The sequence below is a fragment of the Musca domestica genome, unplaced genomic scaffold, assembly GCF_030504385.1.
Source record: "Musca domestica strain aabys unplaced genomic scaffold, Musca_domestica.polishedcontigs.V.1.1 66, whole genome shotgun sequence".
In the NCBI taxonomy this organism is placed as follows: domain Eukaryota; kingdom Metazoa; phylum Arthropoda; class Insecta; order Diptera; family Muscidae; genus Musca; species Musca domestica.
In genome coordinates, this window is record NW_026712376.1 from 1,458,630 (window position 1) to 1,475,552 (window position 16,923).

Genomic DNA, 16,923 nt, shown 5'->3' on the forward strand with positions numbered 1-16,923 from the left:
AAAGTGCGAAAAATAAGTTCGATGATTTGTAGAAAGCTTCATTTGAATGGAGCGCTTTTATTTTCGATAGGACGTCGATCTTGTCAGCTCTTCTTTGTCAATGAAATATGCCTGCGTCATTATTTCTACTGAACTGGCTACGTTATCATAGACAGACCATACATATGTAGTGAATTTCTTGAAGTGCGGGCGATACAATTGAATACCGGGGTTTCAAAAAAATATATACAATTAAGAATAAAAGAAAAACCAAGAATTTGCTGTTTAAAAAAACTTTTTGTGATTACCAATAGTGTCTTACTAATATTAATGTGCTACAAAAAAATAAATCCTAAAATAAACAAAATCTGAAATTTCCTAATAAGATAAAATTGTAACGGGTAAAAGAAGAAACGACGAATGAAAAAGTGTTATAAACGTAATATCGAGTTGGCGTCATATAACTGTGCTGTGCTTTCATACGACTGTACCACAACGAGTTGCGTACTATGTGATAGGTTTGTTGCTGGGTTGAAATAACCGTTTCATTCTAGAAATCGTCGATCATCTTCAGTGCAAACAAAGCGATGTGTAATTGAAAAAAAAAAAACAGAAAATAATCTAAAACTAAAAGAATAGAGAATAAAGTTAAGAAAATCGTTTAATTACTAAAATAAATGTGTGCTGCCTAAGAATATAAATTTTAAGGAAAAATATAGAAATTCAATTTTATATTAATAATAAAGATATAAATTATGTATGTTGAAAAGTGTATAAATGGAATTAATATAATTTTCATCAATACTAAATCTGTGTATGCAATAAAAGTCCAATAATTTATATTTCATATGCGTATTAATTGGCTATGCAAGTGAAAAACAAAAAGAAGTGAGCATTGTAAAAAAAAAGCCTATCAGAAAAGTTTTTTCATTAATTAAAAGCCTACGTTATTCCTGTTGTTGTAATAGTGGGAATATTTGTGCATACGACCATACTTTTCTTGTGATATGATTACTTAAAAGCAAAAGTGTAAGAGTAGTAAGATCAAAGAGTGTGAAATACAGCTATGAGAGAGAATAAAGAGTACATGTGTAGAGTCACAAAAAGGTTAACGGAAAAAAAACATAACGAAAGTGAGGAAAGAAATGAATCAAAACAAATGCGAAGCAAAATCAAAACAAAGGCTAATTTGAATCAAAACATAAAAGAAATATAAAAGCAAAACAAAATAATGTTAATGATTGTGGATTTAACGGCGAATCAACGTTGCGATTATACTTTAAAGTGGAAAAGCAAATAAATTCTGATTTTGTGCCCAACTATGAGGAGTAAAAACCACCATGCAGAAATCTCTACTTTGCCGCTGTAATCTTATGATATATCTATTTTTGGATTTGTGCCGGTAAGTGAACAATCGTTTTATTTCTTTATAATAACAAAAATATAGTTTAGGAGAAAATGAATCTATGAGCTCGTAAGGAAATATTTTTCCGTGAATAATTATTAAACATTAAATTTTTGCTGGTGTTATTCAGATCGTGAGAGGACTTCTTCTGTTATTATGGGATGCGGTAGAAAAACCATTTCTTATTGTTTCAAATCTTTCACGTGGAATACTCCTAAGGATTTCCCTCTCAAATCCTCTATTTCATAAAGACAATTTCCAATTGGTCGAACAATTCTGCACTTTACAAATTTAGGTCCTAGTTTAGCATTAAAGTTCCTTTTGAAGTCACTTTGCTGAAAGCTACGACGATATATCTCCTGCCCCGGTATAAATTTCACATTCCTAGATCGCACGTTGTACTTTTTTTCATTTATTAGGTATGCTCGGTGGAGATTCTCTCTTATTTTCTCTCTGATTATTTCTAATTTTATTGTTTGTGGAAGGACATTGGCCTCCGGATCCTGCAGAACCTTAAGCTTTCGCGCTAGAGCAAATACGCTACCATGATTCACCATGTTCATTCCAAAAAGGGCGAAATATGGAGTGACACCTATTGCGGAGTGAACCGATGATCTCAAAGAACACTCTATCTCTGACAAATATTTATCCCATTCTGTCTGACTATCCTTTAAGTATGAACGTATGGCTGATAAAATGCTTTGGTTGACTCGTTCAGAAGAGTTAGCTTGTGGCGAATGAGTTGCTGTGCGCACGTGAGAGATACCAAAGTTTGTCATAAGGTCCTCAAATTCCTTTGCTACAAATTGTTGTCCATTATCTGAAATTAGTACTTCGGGTGTACCGAACTTATGAAATACCTCTGATATGAGGAATTTAACCACATTTTTAGTACTGGCTTTATTCATAGCCTTAAGAAGAACGTACTTGCTAAGATGGTCAAGGACAATGAAAATATAAGTGTTGCCGGCCTTTGAACGCGGATAGGGACCTAAAAAATCTACAAAAATTCTTTGAAAAGGTCTCTCCACATTGGCTTCTTTGCCCATGGGAGGACGTAGCGTTATGTTGGCTGATTTAGACTCTTTACATACTTGACATTTAAGGACGAAATCTCTAACTTGCTTATTCATAAGGGGCCAATAAAAATACTCCTTGATTCTTTTTAGGGTTTTATGAAAACCACCATGTGAGGCCACAGGGAGACAATGGGCTTTTTCGATAATTCCATTGGTTAACTCCAATGGAATCCACAATTTCCAAGCAAAATCTTCATTGGTAGGTGAGCCGTCGTAAAATTGTGTCCTTTTGTAGACGAATCCATCTATCACTTTTATATCTGGCAACCGATCCGCGTTCTTACTGACGTTATCTATAAGATCTTTATAGTCCTCGTTTTGAAAAGCTGATGAAGAAAGGTCTATTAAAGCATCTACATTTACCGACAACTCTTCCATATCGTATCTTGACAGTGTATCAGGTACTACGTTCATGGACCCTTGGCGATGTTCTATATCGCAACTAAATGATTGTAAATGAAGACTCCATCGAGCCAATCGCCCACTTAAATCTTTATGCGACATCAGCCACTTCAGGCTACTATGGTCGGTAATAATTGTAAATGGCATAAGCTCGATATAAGGGCGAAATTTCTTTACTGCATTAACCACCGCCAAGCACTCTCTCTCCGTGACTGAATAATTCTTTTGTGCCGATGTGAGCTTCTGGGAATAGTAAGCAATGGGATGTTCCCCTCCTTCGCTATCTTTTTGGAATAGCACTGCTCCGATTCCCAGATCAGAAGCATCACACTGCACATAAAAATGTTTAGAAAAATCAGGATGAGTCAGGACAGGGCTAGTGATTAATGCAGTCTTGAGTTTTTCAAAAGCTATCTTTGCCTCTTCAGTAAAATGGAAAACTTTTCCCTTCTTTAAGGTATCGAAAATGGGCGCGGCGATCATTGCGTAATTTGGTATGAACCTACGATACCACCCTGTTGCCCCCGTAAAGCTGCGTACCTGTTTCGCGGTTTTTGGAAAACAAAAACGAGTTATTGTCTCAATTTTTGCTGGGTCTGGTTTGAGTTCACCACCTCCAACGATGTAGCCTAAATATCTTAATTCCTTGAAGCAAAACTTAGATTTAGCTACATTTATGGTTAGTCCTGCTTCAGCTAATAGATCGGCAACGCGCTTCAGCAACTCCAGGTGGGTTTCGAAGTCTGGCGAAACCACCAAAAGATCGTCCAGGTAAACAAAAACGCGGTCCCGCAGTACCGAAGGGATCACTCTATCCATTAGACGGCACAACCTTTGGGCCGCATTGCACAACCCAAAAGGCATGACGGTAAAATGGTAGAGTGGTCTTCCCGGTACTGTGAAAGCCGTTTTTTCTTTGCTGGACTCATCTAATGGGATTTGCCAGAAAGCGTCCTTTAAATCGACACTTGAGATAAAATAGGTATCTCCCAACCTGCTAAGCAATCCCTCAATGTGCGGGAGTGGGTAGGCATCCTTGACCGTCAGAGCATTGAGCTTACGAGCATCCAAGCAGAGCCTATTTTTGTCGCCCTTTCTGACTAGAGTGACAGGATGACTCCACGGACTTTCACTCGGCTCAATGACTCCTAGATCGAGCATTCTATCCAGCTCTGCATACATGAGCTTTTGTACAGCTGGAGATACAGGATAGTGTCTACTTTTAACTGGAGTTGCGTCACCTGTGTCGATCGTGTGGACCTCAGACTTAGTCCGGCCTAAGCCTTGTGTTGAATAAGAAGGAAATCTTGCTATTATCCCATCCAAACGTTTCCGTTGTGGATCAGACAATTTATGAACAGTTCTGTCATCACTGGTTCCACTATCAGCCTCATCACAAAGACTGACGCCGTTGGTGGTGAGACTCTCAACAGACGCAAACATTTTAAAGGTTTTCATGAAGTCAATTCCAAGGAAGAGTTGTCGGTTAAGTGTAGGAACCAAAAAGAAATCTATTGGGTGAGTCATATTATTGAAGGTAATATCTGCACGGATTTTCCCGGTTATCTTGTGTGGACTTCCATCTGCAGTCTTAACAAAAGAAAAGAAATCTTGAGGAGTTAAACCAATTTTTCCTACCAGATCTAGACAACCCTTACCTAAACAAGACACCGTTGCTCCACTGTCAAGAAGACCCTCAATTTCTTCGCCATTAATGTGAATTTTGGTGTAAAATCTCGAATCTTCACCTTCATATAGGGTAGTAGATGCAATTTCCTTTCTCAATTTCCTTCTCTTGTTGTATCTTTCTCTAGCCCGTTTTACTTTATTGGACACTACACCGAAAATTCTCGACCTAGCTTCTTCGTATTCCTTTTTCCTTACATGCAATGGTTTCAACACTCGTAATATCGGCTTCTCTTCATTCACCCTCTTGTTTTCGTTGACTAATAAGATTACCTTCTTCGCGTTACACTTTCCCTCTACTGTTCCTGCTGGGACTCCGTCTGGGTGGAGCGCGCCTCCCCAGTTCGAGGAACGCTCCGATTCAAGTTTCCCTGGCACCTTGGACATTTTGGGGAAACTACTCCCTCTCTTCCGCACTTGAAGCAGAACACCTTTGATATGGATACAGGACAATCAATGTAACTATGACCAACCTTTCTGCAATTCCAACACGTGTAGCGGTTGGACACTGCTAAAGCGTCTACGTCCAATTCAGATTCGGCCTCTGTGTATTCTAGTTCGTGTACTTTCTGTGGTTGAAACGTTCTTTGCTGGTATGCTTGTCTTTGTCCAGCTACCATCAATTCAGCCCGTTTGACCTCCTGCCGAAAATGGTTCAACCCTTTAATTTGAATAGGGAAAATAAGAGAAGCAAGTGATGATTTTAAGTTTCCTTTCATGATCTCTACCAAGTCGTTTTCATCATATGGAGATCGTTGTTGGTTTCTCATTTTGAGCACGGCATCGAAAAACTCATCAAATGTTTCATTCGGCATCTGACGACGACCCATAATTTCTTTTTGAATTTGAAATTCATTCTGGTACCGACGAAATTGGGCTAAAAATGCTTCCCTCAACTCATTCCAGTGCCTAAACGGGGCAATTCGTCGTTGCTGCCAGTACCAACTTTCGGCACTACCCTCAAGTAACTGTGGGAACTCTCTGAGAAGTTCGTCAAATGGATAACCATAGTCTTGCCTCGTAGACTCCAAACAGAAGATAAAATGTTCAGCATCTGCGTTTTTCTCACTGCCATTGAAGCGCATTCCCCAATCTTTAACTTTGTATTTTCGATTGCTACTTTGATGAGCTACATTTCCGTGATAGGATGATGCATTCGACGGCTTCTGAGGTCTCATTTCTGTTGGATTCCCCGTATAATCTTGACCTCTGGTATCCACCGCAATGATAGGATTGTTATTCTCGGCTCCTGATGCCTCATTTCGAACTGCCTGCGATGGAGGAGGTTCCCTAATTCCGTGCATTGATTGAGTGTTTTCTACAACTGTCGGATAACGTGTTAGTGGCGGTGGCGCACGCGTCATTGGAGCTATAGCTGGAGTCTGTATCCCAGCTGCGTGTTCAGCCGACGAACCTTCCTCGGTGGAATTTCTCACGGTTGGCCGTGCTTGCTGTAGATCACGCTGAACCTGCCGAATCACTTCAATACTGCGCATCAGTTGAGCTTGTGCTAACCCAATGGATGCCATCATTTCCTGCAGATTATAAGCCTGGTTGAATTCCGATCTATCGTCTCCATTCCCCTGTCGAAATTCTCGTCTTACGTTCTGAGCGGTCAAACTTGAAAATGCTGGAGAAAGTATAGTATTATTCAGTTCATCCGGACTGATCGATGCATCGCTGCCAATCGATGGAGCGCTTGACGATCTGACAATGCCTCCCGTTCCAGTGTTGGTTTGCAAAGTTGGTGGGTTGTTCGTAGGAACTTGAGTTTGCGTGTTCTGTGCCCCTACCCTTGGCTCGGAATTGACTGCTTCTTCGTTGTTTTCCATATTATTTGGCTGTAGCTTACTACCACTTCTAGTCAAAACCATTCCAAAATTAATAGTAAACTAATAACTGTGTTCCTAAGAAATATTAAAAATAAAACTAAAAATCAAGAAAACATATATACTAGTAGTAATGCTTCTACTTCTGTCGAGGTAGGAAAATAATGATGTATTAAATAATATCAAAAAGTCTTTCAATATATCATAAGGTAGGATTCTAGGTGACGGCCATTAGAAGAGTAGATGTTACTTTCAGATTTAAAAGAAATAAGGTAAACAAAATAATTACCTCCTGCAATCCTGTGCTTTAACTTTTTATACTGTGGATATGGAAAATCTGGTTTAACAACCTAGTGACATCGAAAGAAATCTCGTTGACTATACTATGAGTGTTTCTGTCTAAGAATTGACTCCGGACAACGAAATTCCTTTCGAATACAAAATGATTGTTAAAAATGGCTATTGCAATGAAAAACTAATTGGATGTGACCCAAAAACTCCACACAATCGTGGCAATTAAATGCGTTGTGTTACTAACACTGGCGATAAGACCTACGATTATATGTAGCCTAAAGGTTTGGTGATTCAAAATTAAATCTCCACCTCACGACCCCGATTTAGAAAACTTTAGGTCGGGACTGAGATTTTAACATTGGACCGTGATATTGAAAATGAAGAAATATCGTTCAAAATGTATACTATTTAAACCAAGTGGCAGCCGGGAGGACTCTTTGAGTTACTCAAACGGGACCTACTTGCTTTAAATAATATATGGCTACAATTATTTTTTTGCTTTCATCTCGGGCCCCACGTTGTGGGCGCCATTTTGTCGCGTACTACCTTCAGTTGATTTCACATAATTCCTGTTTTCTATCAAACATCGTCATTGCTGGCATGTTGGCTTTTTGCACGGCTAGTGCTCGCCGGATGGGGGTGGTTCTTGACGACATTGACTAGGTTGGCAATACGTTAAACAAAAAAAAAAAAATATCATGCCAGACTGATCAAAATTAAAAAAAAAAAAAAAAAAAAAAAAGGTATTCCGAGCCCGAGAGAAATAGTAAACTATTAATGACTTTTACCACAGCATAAATAAGAAAAAGCAACCAGTTATATGGGAAAAAAATCATGAAAGTACTCGGCAGGTGTTAAACCGAGCTCTTCCCTCCCACTGGAACACTTGTTCCACCTTGGCAATCAAAACATGTTCATATTGCCCCCATACCTACCTCTTCTTTAGCACGTCACCCTCCTAACCTTCAATTAAATTTCCTTATGGAGAAGACATTTTAATTCATATCCATCGTTATAATTTTATTTTTAATTCAAGGTTCTTTAATTTTTAATACCAAAAAATTGTGGATAATTTTAACTTTGAAATTCACATTGTTAAAAAGGTTATTACTAGTGCAGAGAGTTTTTACTAGTGTAAAATATTCGAAAATCGTAAGTATTATAATTTTGAACGTTGTACATAATAACGAAACTTAGGTAAGTACCACTTTTGGGTATTTATTTAATAAACTTAATATAAGAGGGCTGCTCTTCTTTCTTTTCCAGGGATGCTGAACAGAGGTCCTATTATGGCGGTGATTGCTGGCAATGGAGCTTATTATCCGTCAGTTAATCTCGTAAGTATGAGTGTTGTATTTTAGTTTTATAGTTCAAACCCTGAATAAAAGTTTTCTTCTATTTTAAGTGGAGTAAAAGCAAAGGGACAACATTAAGCTTTTGTGTATGGGAGCAACTAACTCCTGGTGGTTAATAACCTGTCCTACCTGCCTAGAGAGAGCTCTATCTATTCGGAGAGGATATGAGAATAAAAATTCGAATAATAAAGAAAACAAAAGGAAATGTCTACCCTTAAGGCCACGTATTTTCTATACCCTTTTATTCTAGGTTTATGGGCAGTCCGTCCGTCGCAAGTAATTATCAATAAGTTTGGAGGTAAGTAATGAGTTAAAGTCAATAGCTCGTTTTACACCATATCAGTTTTATATTCTTTTATTTTTTAGGTACCTCAGCACCGCGGAATGCCTGGTGCTCAACAGCGTATCCAACGATGGGCAGAGGAGTCGGGATCGGTGGTCCAAATATCGTTATCGATGCTGGCAAAGGTGTTTGGTGCTGGATTACTTCCTTTTGTTCAAAAGTTATTGAGGTTTTTTTTTCTCTTTTCGTGCAATAAAGGCAATAAATATTTTTAAAATTTTGTTTTGTGATATGCGGGTATTATTACACCGTTTGTATTTAACGTGGGTAAAAACTTTACTATTTTCTTTTTGCTCGATCCACTTCCTGCTGCCAAGAACTCCAGAAATAAAAAGAAAGAACTTTGAATATTTTACATGGCTTATTGGCTCCCTATTTCCAATATGTTTTCCACATTTAAAATTTCCCTTTTTGAAATGACAGGATAAACAAACCATATGTCACTTGGTGTGACAGACAAAATTATACGAGTTTCGGTATGTGGCGTATAGATGGCGTGAGTACGCACATGACAAATCGATGAAGAGCTTGAAAAGGAAGATCATGTTACAAAAAATGCAAAAAGATATACTACCCTTACCACTATGTGGTGTAGGGTGTAAAGATAATTCGGGAGGCAGCAGAAAACAATTGTGGTGGAAGTCGTGATTCTTTTTTTGTGGATTACATTTTATGGAGTCTGCTAATGAATTTGAACATTCTTTTAAACATTTTTCGAGAAGCAGACAAGTCCTACTTGCAAATACAGTCATGAAAATAAAACTAAAGTGACAATTCCGAAAGGACATAATACACACAATGAACCTGTTTAATTGTTATACCCTACACCACATAGTGGTAAGGATATTATGACTTTGTGCATTTGTTTGTAACAGGCAAAAGGAAACGAGATAGACCCATAGTTACTTTTGAGGATCTTCATAAAATCATTTTTTGAGTCGACTTATGCAAAGCAGTCCGTCTGTGCATGTATTTTAGTGAACAAAATGCAGGTCACATTTATTATCCGATTGAAATGAAATTTTCCAAAAAATATTTGTTTGGCCCAAGCACAAACCTAGTTATTCACCATTGACGTTCCCTACAGGGATTATAATAAATCTGTCTTGTTCAGAAAATCATGGATAATTATTTTTTATACCCTCCACCATAGTATGGAGTGTATATTAAGTTTGTCATTCCGTTTGTAACACCTCGAAATATACATTTTATACCCCACAAAGTATATATATTCTTAATCAGCATAAAATGCTATGCCGATTTAGCGATGTCCGTCCGTCTATTCGTCTGTTCGTCTGTGGAAATCACCCTAGCTTCCGAACGAATTGAAGTACATTGACACAACTTTTCTCAAATGTATATTATGACTTTTGGTATTGAAAATGGGCCATGTAGACCTACGTTTTGATATAGCCCCCATACAACGGTACCTCCCGATATTCGATACTTTGTAGATTTTAGCGACATTATTCACCGGATTTGTTTCAAATTAGGTATTTGATGTTCGTAATGGGTGCTACAACCTATGACAGGAGATTGTCTGTGTAGGTCCACGTCTTCGTATAGCCCCCATATAACTTGGTATTTGAAGTTCGTAATGGACGCTACAATCTAAGACAGAAAATTGTCTGTGCAGGTCCACGTCTTCGTATAGCTCCCATATAACGGTACCTCCGGATATTCGGTTCATTGTTGATTTTAGCGACATCATTTTACGGAATTCTTTCAAATGTGGTATTTGAAGTTCGAAATGAATACTTACTACAGCTTAAGACAGAAAATTGTCTGTGCAGGTCCACGTCTTCGTATGGCCCTCGTATAACGGTACCTCCGGATATTCGGTATTTTTATGATTTTGGCGACATTAGTGATTGAAATTGTTCGTATTTGAAGTTCGTAATGGATACTACAGCCTAAGACAGGAAATTGTCTGTGCAGGTCCACGTCTTCCTATGGCCCCCATATAACGGTACCTCCCGATATTCGGTATTTTGATGATTTTAACGACAGACAATATTTAATTTTGTCTGTCACGGTACCTCCCGATATTCGGTATTTTAACGACATTATTCACCGGAATTGTTTCAAATTTCGTATTTAAAGTTCGTAATGGATACTACAGCCTAAGACAGGAAATTGTCTGTGCAGGAAAAACGTCTTTGTGTAGCCCCCATATAACGGTAGCTCCCGATATTCGGTATTTTGATGATTTTAGATACATTATTCACCCATTTTTTCATTTATGTTTCGCATTTGAATATTGTAATAGTTTACGACAATAGATACCTATGCAGGTCCATGTTGTCGTATTGACCCTAATATAACATCTACATTCGGTATTTGTAAGATTGTAACAGAATTTATTTTATTTTTGTCAAAATTGTCAAAATCGTTCTAAATGGTGGAGTGTATTCAAAGATCGGTCCGGCCGAACTTACTGCTTTTTTACTTTTTTTTTTCTATGGTCGAAAGTAGTTAGTTGTAAGATTTACAGATTATTTTATTAAAGTGTAGTGTCTGGGAAAAATTGGAGTTCGGCTTAGTATTCCACTTATTTGCAGGTTTTTTCTTTGCCATAAATCTTATATGTGGTGCATTTGATCCACTGATATGAAGATCATACCTTGCTTTAATATCAATCACATCTAAACTAAATAAAATGTGCATGCCCCATTACTCTATATAGCAGAACATATTTCTCAAAGAATATTTGTTACGTAATACTAAGTGCTATTACTTTTGTTTATGTATATAAGTATAAGAAACTTTCATGCTTAACTCTAAACCCCTACAATTACGTTAAATGACGTGGTAAGCAGCAAAACTCCCTTTTCAACTTTGTTCTATGATGCAGCTTTATGTTGGGATAAAATTTATAATATTTTTTTTTTTTTTGAACTTTTCTTATTTTCGTCTTAACGTAGTTACTTCCCAAACTTTGACCACAACAATGTTGTCAACTATTTACGCCATCCAACCAAACCAAAAACTTTTGTCAAATTCCAAAATCCCACATATTTCGCAAATCGTTCTGCATTTTGTTTAGCTTTATTTGGAATGGACAGACAAAAGGGTGGCAACAGGGTTTTGATAAATTCAGCCCCGCTGTAAGAAGTTGAAGCACTTTTCGGACACACACACACACGCAAAAAATTTAATGTTTTACAGCAACCTTGGATTATGGTACAGGCAAAACAATAATACTTTTTATTATCGACATTTGCATACGATTTTGATTTATGGCAGTCTCCTTTCTCGGAATATAAGAAGGACTTTTTCAACCACTTAAAACAAATAAAGTTTAAATGTTGTATTGTTTTCTTTTATTGTAGGAAAAGCCATAATATTTTTACATTCCGTTTGTTTTTTCTTTCTACATCATGACTTTTTCCTGTATGGACTTAAAATATCCAAAATCTCGTTATAAGATTTAATTGAGGCACTGTAGCATTTTGTCTTTAATTTATTTGTGTGTGTTTTTCTTGGTTTCAATGCAATCTTAGTAATCCTTACAGGATTTTCTGAATAACATAACAATGCTGTACAAAGTTCTTTTTTTATAAAGTAAATGTGTATTTTATTTGTACGCTTTTGAGTGAACAAAATAAATTTCTTTGCCATGATTTTATAAAAGATTTCGGGAAATTAACTTAAGAAAGCAGGAACAGGGCTTTCTTTCAAACATAACTTTTACGTATACAGGGTGAGATAAAAAACTGCAACAAAGTCAAACGCCATAATTTTTACATTTTTAAATTTTATTGAATGGAAGCAAAAACTGTCGGAAATAGCATCAAATTCTAGAATAAGTTTAGATTTTTTCGAATTTGTCACCTTTGGCACGAATTATGGCTTTCAAACGGCCTATGAAACCGTCACACGCTGCCCGAATGTTGCTCTGCGGTATTTTGGCCCATTCCCGGCGAAGCGCTTGCTTGAGGTGATCGACACTTTGGTATTTTTTAGTGCCAACCTTGCTTTCCAAAATACTCCAGACACAATAGTCCAACGGATTGGTATTCGGAGATTTTGGTGGTCATTGTGCGCTGGAAATGAAGCGAGGAATCTAATTTTGTAACCATTCTTGGGTGGCGCGGGCTAAGTGCGATGGTGCTGCGTCCTGTTGGAATGTCCAAGGTCTGCGGCAAAAATGTTTGCGTGCCCAAGGCTTTAATACACCCTTCAGAATATTTTCGCGATAATATTCGGCATTTATTCTGATGCCTCGGTCGATTAATATGAGCGGAGAGCGACCGTCGGCTGTTATGGCGGTCCACACCATCACCATGGCCGGCTCTTGGGTGGCCAACCGAAGGGGGACATTTTCAGCTGACCTCTTTGGCACGATCATTTTATTTGTTTACAAACTGCTGAACAACGAATGTTTTCTCATCGGAGAAAACCAAATTCGGCAATTCACAACTTTCGGCCAAGCGAAGCAACTCTTTAGCTCTTTTGAGTCTATTTTCTTTCTGATGCGGTGTAGGTTCGTGCACTTTTTGGAATTTTAATGGGTTTACCTCGAGCTCATTTTTCAATATTTGCGAATGGAATATTGCGATATGTTCAGCTCATGAGCCATTTTTCGGCCACTGCAACGCGGGTTTCGATTAAGTCGCTTCTTTACTCTTCGAACCATTTCTGCTGATGTTGCTGTTTTCTTCCGTCCACTTCCTTGACGTCGATACGAGACAGAAAAGATTTTTTCACATTTAAATGCTGGAGTGCTCTAACGATAGCCACTTGTGGTTTCCAGCCAAATATGAAGAAATCACACTATCACGCTTGAATTCCTTCACGAATAACTTTTTTCTAGAAAATTCTCACTAAAATGCTTTTGTATGTTTGTAAACAGTATAATGAGCTGTCACTGGAATAATTTTAACAGCTGTCGGACGAGTGGCTTAGAAATGACAGCAGTCTGAAGTTGGTTGCAGTTTTTTCATCTCACCCTGTGTAGCCAGAAAATTGGCATACATTTTCCCTTTAATATGGCATAATCTGTTTAAATCGATAACAAATAAGGTAGTGTTAATATTTCACTGTAATTTCATAAATCAATTAAAATACCGGCCGTTTATATTGTCCGATTACGATAAATTTTTGCAGAGTTTTTTTATTTGACCCAAGGAAGATCTCTATGGAATTTGATGACAATAGATCCAGATTTAGATACAACAAATGGGATGTGTTTTGAATTTGAATTTTTCGCAACTGACTTCCGCTTGGAGTTTAGTAAGCCAAATGTTGGGAAAATGGGCTTAGATTTGGATATGTTTTTAGATATGTTTTTCCCATTAAACTGCTATTAGACGACAAGGGTTTTACACATGTGACGTCAATTTTTTTATCCATGTGTATGTCAAAATTGCCATTTTACATATGATTCATAATTCATGCTATCGCACACTTGCAATTGTTTTTATACCCTACATCACATAGTGAGTGGTATGGGTATTATGTCTTTGTGCATTTGCTTGTAACATGGAGCAAGAAGCGAAATAGACCAATAGTTACTTTTGAGGATCTTCATAGAATCACTTTCTCAACCGATTTATTTATGCATGTCAGTCCATCTGTTCGTCTGTCCATTTATTTTTGTAAAAAAATGCAGGACATATATCCGATTGCGATGCAATTTTCCAAACAATATCAGATTTGGATATAGCTTCCATATATATCTTTATCAGATTACAGGTTTATTGTGCACCAAATAGCGAATATCAGTCCAAATGGACTGAATTGTGTCACTTCCTACGGAATTCAGCGCAAAAGCAAGTACTTCAAATTTTGGTGAAATCGGATCAGATATAGCTGAAGGTCACAAAGTATATATATTTCATCCGACTTGGTTTTAAAGTCCTTCACATGCCTAATATGCAGTCCACAACAATGATATTTGGTACCAGATATCAGATAGAGCCCAGATATACCTCTGCCAAATTTTATCGAGATCGGTTCAGATTTGGATATAGCTCCCATAAGTATCTTCGACCGATTTCGGGTTAATTGTGCACTAAATGACCAGTACCAGTCCAAATGACCTACATTTTGGCACATCCAACCGAATTCGGCCCAGAAGCAGGTACATCAATTTTTGGCGAAAATCGGTTCAGATGTAGCTAAAGCTCCTATATATATGCTTCATCCGATTTGGTTCCTCACAGTCGTAATATGCACTCCAAAACAATGATCCTTGGTACCAGATTACTTATGGAGCTCAAATTTACCTCTGTCAAATTTTGTCGAGATCTATTGAGATTTGAATGTAGCTCCTATATATATATTTATCCGATATCAGTTTTAATGTGCACCGAATGGCTAATATCAGCTCAAATGAACTGAATTTTGGCACTTCCGACGAAATTCAGCCTAGAACCAAGTACTTTAAATTTTGGTGAAATTCAGATATAGCTATAGCTTTCACATATATGTTTCATTCGATTTGGGGTTTAAGTCCCATACATGCGTAATATGCACTCCACAACAATGATTTTGCATACCGGAAATCAGATACAGATCGAAAACACCTCTGCCAAATTTTATCGAGATCGTTTCAAATTTGTATATACCTTCAATATACACCTTCATCTGATTTTACGGTTATTCTTCACCATATATTTAATATCAGCCCAAATTAGATAGATTTTTTTTTTATAGTCAGCTGAATTTTTCCATATGGTGAAACTCGGTCCGGTATATCAATTGTTCCAATAAATATTTTTATACCCTACAACACTATGTGTTGAGGGTATTATAAGTTTGAAAGGGCCAAAAATTATGCAACACCACGAAATATTGGTTTTCCACATAGGAAAGTATATATGGATCTTCCTATCTCGCCGAGCTGAGTCTAGCTATGTATGTCCGTCCGTCCGTCTGTCCGTCTGTCCGTCTGTCCATGTTAATTTGCAATCACTCTACAGGTCGCAATTATGACCCGATCTTCACGAAATTTAGAATGGAGGTGGGGCTATAACCAGAATAGAACCCTATTGCTTTTGGAGATGATCCCAAAATATGTAGGGGTCGAAATGGACCAAAAACTGAGATTTTTCCTGATTTTGCAGTTGATCTACAGGTCACAATTATAGACCAATCAACGCCGAATGTAGCATGGGGCTAGAGCTTAGGGCTGGGCAAAGTCTTCCAATTTTGGTGGTCATCGGGTAATATTTAGTGGGTGAAATAGAGCATAATATTTGTGTTGAATAAAAGTCAAATTTTCCATTAAACCGCGAATATTTTTAATCCTGAACGTTACGTAGACGCCGATAGTAAATATATCGAATATATAGCGAAATATATACAATATGTATATACAAAAGAAGGGGATTGGCATAAAAGAATAAAATCTGAAAAAATCGCATAAAAAGATGCCAATAATGATGTTAATATAGATTTTATAGTATTTTGTGAATTTTTTTTATTTTTTCATATTTTTTATCGCATGCGATTTTTTTAATTTGACTTATAACATTGAAGTGCATATTTTGTAATATTTATTCACCTTACAACACAGGTTAGGGTTATTATATGCAGATTGCAATTATCGTCCGATCCTCACGAACATTTTTAAAGGGTAGGTTAGGCTTAGAAGGGCTAAGCCTATTGTTTTCAAAGATATCCGCAATATATTTGGGTGTTTAAATGGACCAAAAACAGAAAAAAATTCCTGATCACACAATTGAAGCCAATTGACACGCTTAAAAAGAGAGTTAAAGACAGGGAAGAATTTTAGATGACCACTGGATTATATTTAGCTATAATATGGACCACAGCAATTAACAGCACGGCGGAGTGTGTAAATATTGGCCAAATGTCCCTGTTCAAAATGCTAAGGGTAATATCTGGTCAGTGCTCCGTGACATAATTTCAAAAGCGAAATCTTCCAAAGTGGATTTAGGCATAAAGGGACTTCTAACGTATTGTAGTGTTGTAGGGTATCAAATGGTCGGCCCGCACGACAATAGCCTTTGCTTACTTGTTTAATATAATCATACACTATACAACAATGTTTTTTTGGTAATAGGGGTACAAACGCCTCCGTAATATTTGTTGAAAATCGATTCAAAGGTGGATATAGTTCTCAAATTGTGACTGCATGATACGCATTCAAATTCGGTTCATACTTGGTATTATCTACTTCACATAAATTCCCGATGTTATATTGTTATTCGATTTAATATTAACATATAGTATATCTAGCTTCATTGAGAATCGAAATTTCTTAATTTCAGTTCCCAGGATGGTTACGCAAGCTACCGTTTCCCACATTTGTTTTTTTTTTTTTTCTTTGATAAAATTAAAAAAAATACCTATCTATTCATAATCGAGATTAAGTTTTCATGAAACTTAATTTAGGAAAATATGTTTCTTTGTTTTCTAATCAATTTGCAATTTTTGTTGGAATTGTTTTTCTATAGTTATCTCGTTATCATTGTTACCTTATCTTATATTTTAATTAAATTTTCATTTCTCTGTATTCTTTTTGCTATGTTTCGGAAGGAAAATGATTGCATTTTCTACAAATGTACTTATGCAAATGAAG

The 16,923-nt window shown here is 37.0% G+C and overlaps 2 long non-coding RNA genes across 2 annotated transcripts in view; one reads left to right on the forward strand and one right to left on the reverse strand.

Moving 5' to 3' along the window:
* The window catches only part of LOC101897515 (uncharacterized), a 461,881-nt gene that overhangs the window by 90,188 nt on the left and 354,770 nt on the right, over positions 1-16,923 (reverse strand). The window lies entirely within an intron of this gene.
* On the forward strand, positions 7,899-8,571 carry LOC131805911 (uncharacterized). The gene is made up of 3 exons (XR_009343881.1): positions 7,899-8,011; positions 8,080-8,327; positions 8,396-8,571. It is a non-coding gene; the product is annotated as an uncharacterized LOC131805911 (long non-coding RNA).